The sequence below is a fragment of the Coregonus lavaretus genome (genome assembly GCF_964263955.1).
Source record: "Coregonus lavaretus genome assembly, contig: HAP1_SCAFFOLD_7795, whole genome shotgun sequence".
Taxonomy (NCBI): Eukaryota; Metazoa; Chordata; class Actinopteri; order Salmoniformes; family Salmonidae; genus Coregonus; species Coregonus lavaretus.
In genome coordinates, this window is record NW_028164394.1 from 16,738 (window position 1) to 24,572 (window position 7,835).

At 49.8% G+C, this 7,835-nt stretch overlaps 1 pseudogene across 1 annotated transcript; it reads right to left on the reverse strand.

The window, feature by feature from the left end:
- Positions 1-1,226: 1,226 nt before the first annotated feature.
- LOC311117069 (phospholipid phosphatase 3-like) lies at positions 1,227-6,978 on the reverse strand (annotated as a pseudogene). Its single transcript has 7 exons — positions 6,822-6,978; positions 6,476-6,566; positions 6,086-6,282; positions 4,941-4,998; positions 2,238-2,328; positions 1,542-1,627; positions 1,227-1,419 (listed from the first exon to the last, which is right to left on the reverse strand). The product of its transcript is annotated as a phospholipid phosphatase 3-like (transcript).
- Between the last annotated feature and the right edge of the window lie 857 nt (positions 6,979-7,835).

Sequence of the window (7,835 nt, forward strand, 5' to 3'; positions counted from 1 at the left end):
CGTGTAAGTGTTAGTGGTGATATATAAATACTATATATACCGTGTAAGTGTTAGTGGTGATATATAAATACTATATATACCGTGTAAGTGTTAGTGGTGATATATAAATACTATATATACCGTGTAAGTGTTAGTGGTGATATATAACACTATATATACCGTGTAAGTGTTAGTGGTGATATATAAATACTAATAGTACCGTGTAAGTGTTAGTGGTGATATATAAATACTAATAGTACCGTGTAAGTGTTAGTGGTGATATATAAATACTAATAGTACCGTGTAAGTGTTAGTGGTGATATATAAATACTAATAGTACCGTGTAAGTGTTAGTGGTGATATATAAATACTAATAGTACCGTGTAAGTGTTAGTGGTGATATATAAATACTATATATACCGTGTAAGTGTTAGTGGTGATATATAAATACTAATAGTACCGTGTAAGTGATATATAAATACTATATGTACAAAGAATAAAAAAAGGATTCTAACGATAATTAGCAGCTTTAGCTAGAAGAGCCACACTAAGGATTCAATCCCATCATGCTTTGTCAACAACGCGCCATTTAAACATTTCCGATTGAGCCGACATATGCAGCGGTGAATGTGGTCTTCCTGAAAGGTGCGGACATTGCCTATAAATTACGTTAATGGCATTGTTGACAAAGCGCAATCAGATTGAATCCCGGCCTAACATAATCATCTGTTTTCCTTTAGGTGGACTTTAATTAAAGGGGCAATCCGTATTAAAAAAACAACAAAACGTTCCACGTTATCATTCGTTAGGAAGTTTTAAAAAATGATGTAGACCTACCAATCCCAGATTGCCCGTTTGAGAGTGGATTATTGACATAAATTGTGAGGCACTAATGTGGATTTGCATATTTATATATGTCGTTTAGCAGACGCTTTTTATCCAAAGCAACTTACAGTCATGCATGCATAAATGTTTACGTATGGGTGGTCCCGGGAATCAAACCCACAATCCTGGCGTTGCAAGTGCCATGCCCTACCACTGAGCTACAGACGACAGGTTCTACCATAGAACTAAATGTTTATACATGCTAATATCTCCTCTCTCTCTCTCTCTTTCTCTCCTTCTCTCTCTCCCTCTCTTTTTCTCAGCGTCTTCCTTTCTCTCTCTTAATCTCTCTCTCTTTCTCTCTCTCCCCTTCTCTCTCTCAGAATACTGAGGTAAGTGATTTCACAGTTCGGAAACACCTTTCACTGATACAGAGAAACACACACACACCTATCCCCTAACAGACAGTGGTGTGGTGACAGGGGGTTGTCCAGGTTAGGAGACAGGGTAGAGCTGTAGCCTTTAAACATGGAGGAGATGTGGTGACAGGGGGTTGTCCAGGTTAGGAGACAGGGTAGAGCTGTAGTCTTTAAACATGGAGGAGATGTGGAAGGCCTGGAGGACAGCGAGAAACACACTGGTTATACACACTTAGGATAACACACAGAGATAAACATACACACACACACACACATTCACACACACACACACACACACACACACACACAGCAACTCACCACCCAGTAGGCGGTCAAGGCTCCCTGTATGTAGCCAGTGATGACATCAGAGGGATGATGTCTGTAGTCAGATATCCTAGTCAGGCCTGTGAAGAGATTACATTTTTAAAACATATCTATTAAATATTTGGAAGTGTCACTCAACAATATGAGAACAATTGAAAATGCATAATACAGTAGTACAGAGCAATTGACCTATTGTCAAGCCCCGCCCCAGAATTGTGGGCATTTGATTGACTGGCTAACGAGCCAATTACAGCGATCCAGTGGATAGCAACTGAACAAAGTGACAACAATTGACAAGACAGGGCCAGGATTCTATCAAAATTACCCTAGACAGCCAGGCAAATTTATTCGATAAGCCCACAACACTTGACTATTCGATAAGCCCACAACACTTGACTTTGACAGGACATTTAAACTTAAACTGACATGTGCAGCGTTTAACGTGAACACAATCTCCGCGAACGTCAGGAAGATTGCTTTTAAAAGGCACATTGTCGACAGTACAGTGTGCTTGTCGACAACGCATCTGGGATTGAATCCCGGCCTTAATCAGTGTCTGGGAAACTGGCCCTACATCATTATCAGTGTTGGGGAGTAGTCCCACTACAAGTAAGTAATTAGTAGATTGGTAAACTATATTTTCAGAGTAGCTTCCCCAACACTGATCAGTATCAATACACCTGTAAGTACCTGTATACACAGCTAGCAGAACCAGGAAGAACTGTAGGAGTGGTCTGAGTAACCTGGCACCTCTCCAACACCACCTGGCTTGGAGGTAGAACTGAAGAACGGGAGGGAGGGAGTGGGAGGGGGAGGAGGAGGGGAGGGGAGGAAGGAGGGTGCAGAGGGAGAAATGTTGATTACTACACAAGTACTATTTGTACATTATTATACTGAATTATACTGTATTTTACTGAATTATACAGTATTATACTGAATTATACCGAATTATACTATATTATACTGAATTATACCAAATTATACAGTATTATACCGAAATATACCGTATTATACTGAATTATACTGGCTTATGCAGTATTATACTGAATTATACTGAATTATACAGTATTATACTGACTTATGCAGCATTTAACTCGCGAGTGGTGCAGCGGTCTAAGGCACTGCATCTCAGCATCACTACAGACTCTGCTTCTATTCCAGGCTGTATCACAACGGCCGTGATTGGGAGTCCCATAGGGCGGCGCACAATTGGCCCAGCGTCGTCCGAGTTTGGCCAGGGTAGGCCGTCATTGTAAATAATAATTTGTTCTTAACTGACTTGCCTAGTTAAATAAAGTTTACATTTTTAAAAATGCTGAATTATACTGCATTTAGCTCTACTCTCTCGCTCTGTGGCCCCGCCCTCACACAACAGAGCAGCTCTACTCTCGCTCTATGGCCCTGCCATCACACAACAGAGCAGCTCTACTCTCTCTCTGTGGCCCTGCCTTCACACAACAGAGCAGCTGTACTCTCGCTCTATGGCCCTGCCATCACACAACAGAGCAGCTCTACTCTCTCTCTGTGGCCCTGCCCTCACACAACAGAGCAGCTCTACTCTCGCTCTATGGCCCTGCCCTCACACAACAGAGCAGCTCTACTCTCTCTTTGTGGCCCTGCCCTCACACAACAGAGCAGCTCTACTCTCTCTCTGTGGCCCTGCCCTCACACAACAGAGCAGCTCTACTCTCTCTCTTTGGCCCCGCCCTCACACAACAGAGCAGCTCTACTCTCTCTCTGTGGCCCTGCCCTCACACAACAGAGCAGCTCTACTCTCTCTCTGTGGCCCCGCCCTCACACAACAGAGCAGCTCTACTCTCTCTCTGTGGCCCCGCCCTCACACAACAGAGCAGCTCTACTCTCTCTATGTGGCCCTGCCCTCACACAACAGAGTAGCTCTACTCTCTCTCTGTGGCCCCGCCCTCACACAACAGAGCAGCTCTACTCTCTCTCTGTGGCCCTGCCCTCACACAACAGAGCAGCTCTACTCTCTCTCTGTGGCCCCGCCCTCACACAACAGAGCAGCTCTACTCTCGCTCTATGGCCCAGCCCTCACACAACAGAGCAGCTCTACTCTCTCTTTGTGGCCCTGCCCTCACACAACAGAGCAGCTCTACTCTCTCTCTCTGTGGCCCTGCCCTCACACAACAGAGCAGCTCTACTCTCGCTCTATGGCCCTGCCCTCACACAACAGAGCAGCTCTACTCTCGCTCTATGGCCCTGCCCTCACACAACAGAGCAGCTCTACTCTCTCTTTGTGGCCCTGCCCTCACACAACAGAGCAGCTCTACTCTCTCTCTGTGGCCCTGCCCTCACACAACAGAGCAGCTCTTCTCTCTCTCTTTGGCCCCGCCCTCACACAACAGAGCAGCTCTACTCTCTCTCTGTGGCCCCGCCCTCACACAACAGAGCAGCTCTACTCTCTCTCTGTGGCCCCGCCCTCACACAACAGAGCAGCTCTACTCTCTCTCTGTGGCCCTGCCCTCACACAACAGAGCAGCTCTACTCTCTCTCTGTGGCCCTGCCCTCACACAACAGAGCAGCTCTACTCTCTCTCTGTGGCCCTGCCCTCACACAACAGAGCAGCTCTACTCTCTCTCTGTGGCCCTGCCCTCACACAACAGAGCAGCTCTACTCTCTCTCTGTGGCCCTGCCCTCACACAACAGAGCAGCTCTACTCTCTCTCTCTGTGGCCCTGCCCTCACACAACAGAGCAGCTCTACTCTCTCTCTGTGGCCCTGCCCTCACACAACAGAGCAGCTCTACTCTCTCTCTGTGGCCCTGCCCTCACACAACAGAGCAGCTCTACTCTCTCTCTGTGGCCCTGCCATCACACAACAGAGCAGCTCTACTCTCTCTCTGTGGCCCTGCCCTCACACAACAGAGCAGCTCTACTCTCTCTCTCTGTGGCCCTGCCCTCACACAACAGAGAAGCTCTAGCAGCTCTACTCTCTCTCTGTGGCCCTGCCCTCACACAACAGAGTAGCTCTACTCTCTCTCTGTGGCCCTGCCCTCACACAACAGAGCAGCTCTACTCTCTCTCTGTGGCCCTGCCCTCACACAACAGGGCAGCTCTACTCTCTCTCTGTGGCCCTGCCATCACACAACAGAGCAGCTCTACTCTCTCTCTGTGACCCTGCCCTCACACAACAGAGCAGCTCTACTCTCTCTCTCTGTGGCCCTGCCCTCACACAACAGAGGAGTGTAGTTCTGCCAGAGCAGAACAAAGACATCTCTGTCTTCCCAACTTCTTTCTTTCAATCCCTCTTTCTCTCCTCTTGTTTTTCTCTCCCTTTCAGCTCCCTTCTTTTCAATCACTCTCTTTCTGCTTTCAGACCCACTGGGAGGATGGTTCACAGCGTGTGTGTGTGTGTGTGTGTGGGAGATACTCACTGCTAGATACAGCATGGTGTACATCGCAAACGCAGCATGACCAGAGAAGAAGGATTTCCTGAAAATAAAATATAAAACAAATGCTTACTACACACTACCACACACACCTGCCCTCACCCCCCCCCCCCCCACACACACACACCTACCCTCACACCCCCCACACACACACACCTGCCCTCACCCCCCCCACACACACACACCTGCCCCCCCCCCCCCACACACACACACACCTGCCCCCCCCCACACACACACCTGCCCTCACCCCCCCACACACACCTGCCCTCACCCCTCCACACACACACCTGCCCTCACCCCCCCCCCCACACACACACCTGCCCCCCCCCCACACACACACCTGCCCTCACCCCCCCACACACACACCTGCCCCCCCCCCCCCACACACACACCTGCCCTCACCCCCCCCACACACACACCTGCCCTCACCCCCCCACACACACACACCTGCCCTCACCCCCCCCACACACCTGCCCTCACCCCCCCCCACACACACACACACCTGCCCTCACCCCCCCACACACACACCTGCCCTCACCCCCCCACACACACACCCTGCCCTCACCCCCCCCCCCCCCCCCACACACACCTGCCCTCACCCGCCGCCCACACACACACCTGCCCCCCCCCACACACACACACACCTGCCCTCACCCTCCCACACACACACCTGCCCTCACCCCCCACACACACACACCTGCCCTCACCCCCCCCCCACACCTGCCCTCAACCCCCCCACACACACCTGCCCTCACCCCCCCATACACACACACTTGCCCTCACCCCCCCCCCCCCCCCCACACACACACACACACACCTGCCCTCACCCCCCCCACACACACCTGCCCTCACCCCCCCACACACACACCCTGCCCTCACCCCCCCCCCCCCCCACACACACCTGCCCTCACCCGCCGCCCACACACACACCTGCCCCCCCCCCACACACACACACACCTGCCCTCACCCTCCCACACACACACCTGCCCTCACCCCCCACACACACACACCTGCCCTCACCCCCCCCCCCCACACCTGCCCTCACCCCCCCACACACACCTGCCCTCACCCCCCATACACACACACTTGCCCTCACCCCCCCCCCCCCCCACACACACACACACACACACCTGGCCTCCTCCTCCAGTCGGTGGTCTGTCTTTCTACAGGTTACCGTGGAGACGTAGGTTCCGGGGGTGCAATTGAGCGAGACGTACGAGACGCCACACACAGACAGGAAGTGAGGTCGCAGCCGCCCCACACTCAGCTTGGCCATGTTGGTCAGGGATTGGCTGACGAAGCAGCCGAACAGGAAGGAACCTAACTCCTTACAGAAATAAAGAAATACATAAATAAATATATGGCCAAACAGGAAGGAACCCCAACTTTCTTATATGGGCAACAAATAACAATGAAATTGTGGCTACCACTTGTTCATAATGTTTATGACTGCCTATGACGAATGTTATAGCATCTTATGTTATTAAAACTTGATGAATGCATGAGGGGGCTTGCAGTACCTTATACAGGCATGAGACGTAGAGGTTCCTGATGAAGGCTTTGGAGCTGGACCCCTCGGTAATGCACCCGGTAACACTCCCCTAAAGCTATCTGTAGTGAGGGAGGGAGGGAGGAGGGAGGGAGGGAGGGAGGGAGGGAGGGAGGGTGATGAGCAATAGTGATTGTTTGGATATTAGTCTGGTGACAAACACGAGAGAAGAACTGAACTGACAATCACGAGATGTATTATTATTATTATTATTATGGGTTCTGAGAATAGGTTATTACATGTACTATTGTTTAACAATGATGTGATGATGATGATGATGCTAATGATGATGAAGATGAAGAGTGTGTGATACTCACAGTGAGTCCGGTGATGACGATCCCACCAGTAATGAGCAGGTGATCTGGTATAGCCTCTGTGTGTAGGTATGGATACATGATGCTGGGATCACCACAGAAAAACCCTCTTCTATATGGACTCACTGCTTCAGCTCACACACAAAAAACGGGATGGAGGCTGGGAGGGAGGGAGGGTGGGAGTGAGAGAGAGAGGGGGGGGGGGAGTGGGGGAGCGAGAGAGGGGGGAAGGAGGAAGAGGGGGAGGGAGAAGCAAGTTTTATTGTTTCAACATGTTCTTGCTTTGGCAATGTGAGACAGATGTATTATGCCAATAAAGTTTATATAACTTAATTGATCAAAGAGAGAGGGAGAGGAGAGAGAGAGAGAGAGAGAGAGAGAGAGAGAGAGAGAGAGAGAGAGAGAGAGAGAGAGAGAGAGAGAGAGAGAGAGAGAGAAAGAGAGAGAGACTGCAACAGAGAGAAAGACAGAGACAGACAGAGACACACAGAAACAGAGGAAGAGAGAGAAAGAAACAGAGAGACAAACAGAGAGACAGTCATAAACAGAGAAATAGAGAGAAAGAGGGAGAGAGAAAGATAGAGACAGAGAGAGAGGGGGGGGGGAATAAAAGAGAGATAGAGACCTAAAACAAACCCACACACACAAACTCTCTGAAACAAAGGGATGAGGCTACAACCTGTCAAACTAAAGAACCAGAGAGAGGAAGAAATAGAGGTAGAGAGAAAGAGAGAGAGAGATAGTGAAAGACAGAAGTGGAGGTAAGAGAGAGATAGGAAAGACAGAAGTGGAGGTGGAGAGAGAGAGAGATAGTGAAAGACAGAAGTGGAGGTAGAGAGAAAGAGAGAGAGAGATAGTGAAAGACAGAAGTGGAGGTAGAGAGACAGAGATAGTGAAAGACAGAAGTGGAGGTGGAGAGAGAGAGAGATAGTGAAAGACAGAAGTGGAGGTAGAGAGAGAGAGATAGTGAAAGACAGAAGTGGAGGTAGAGAGACAGAGATAGTGAAAGACAGAAGT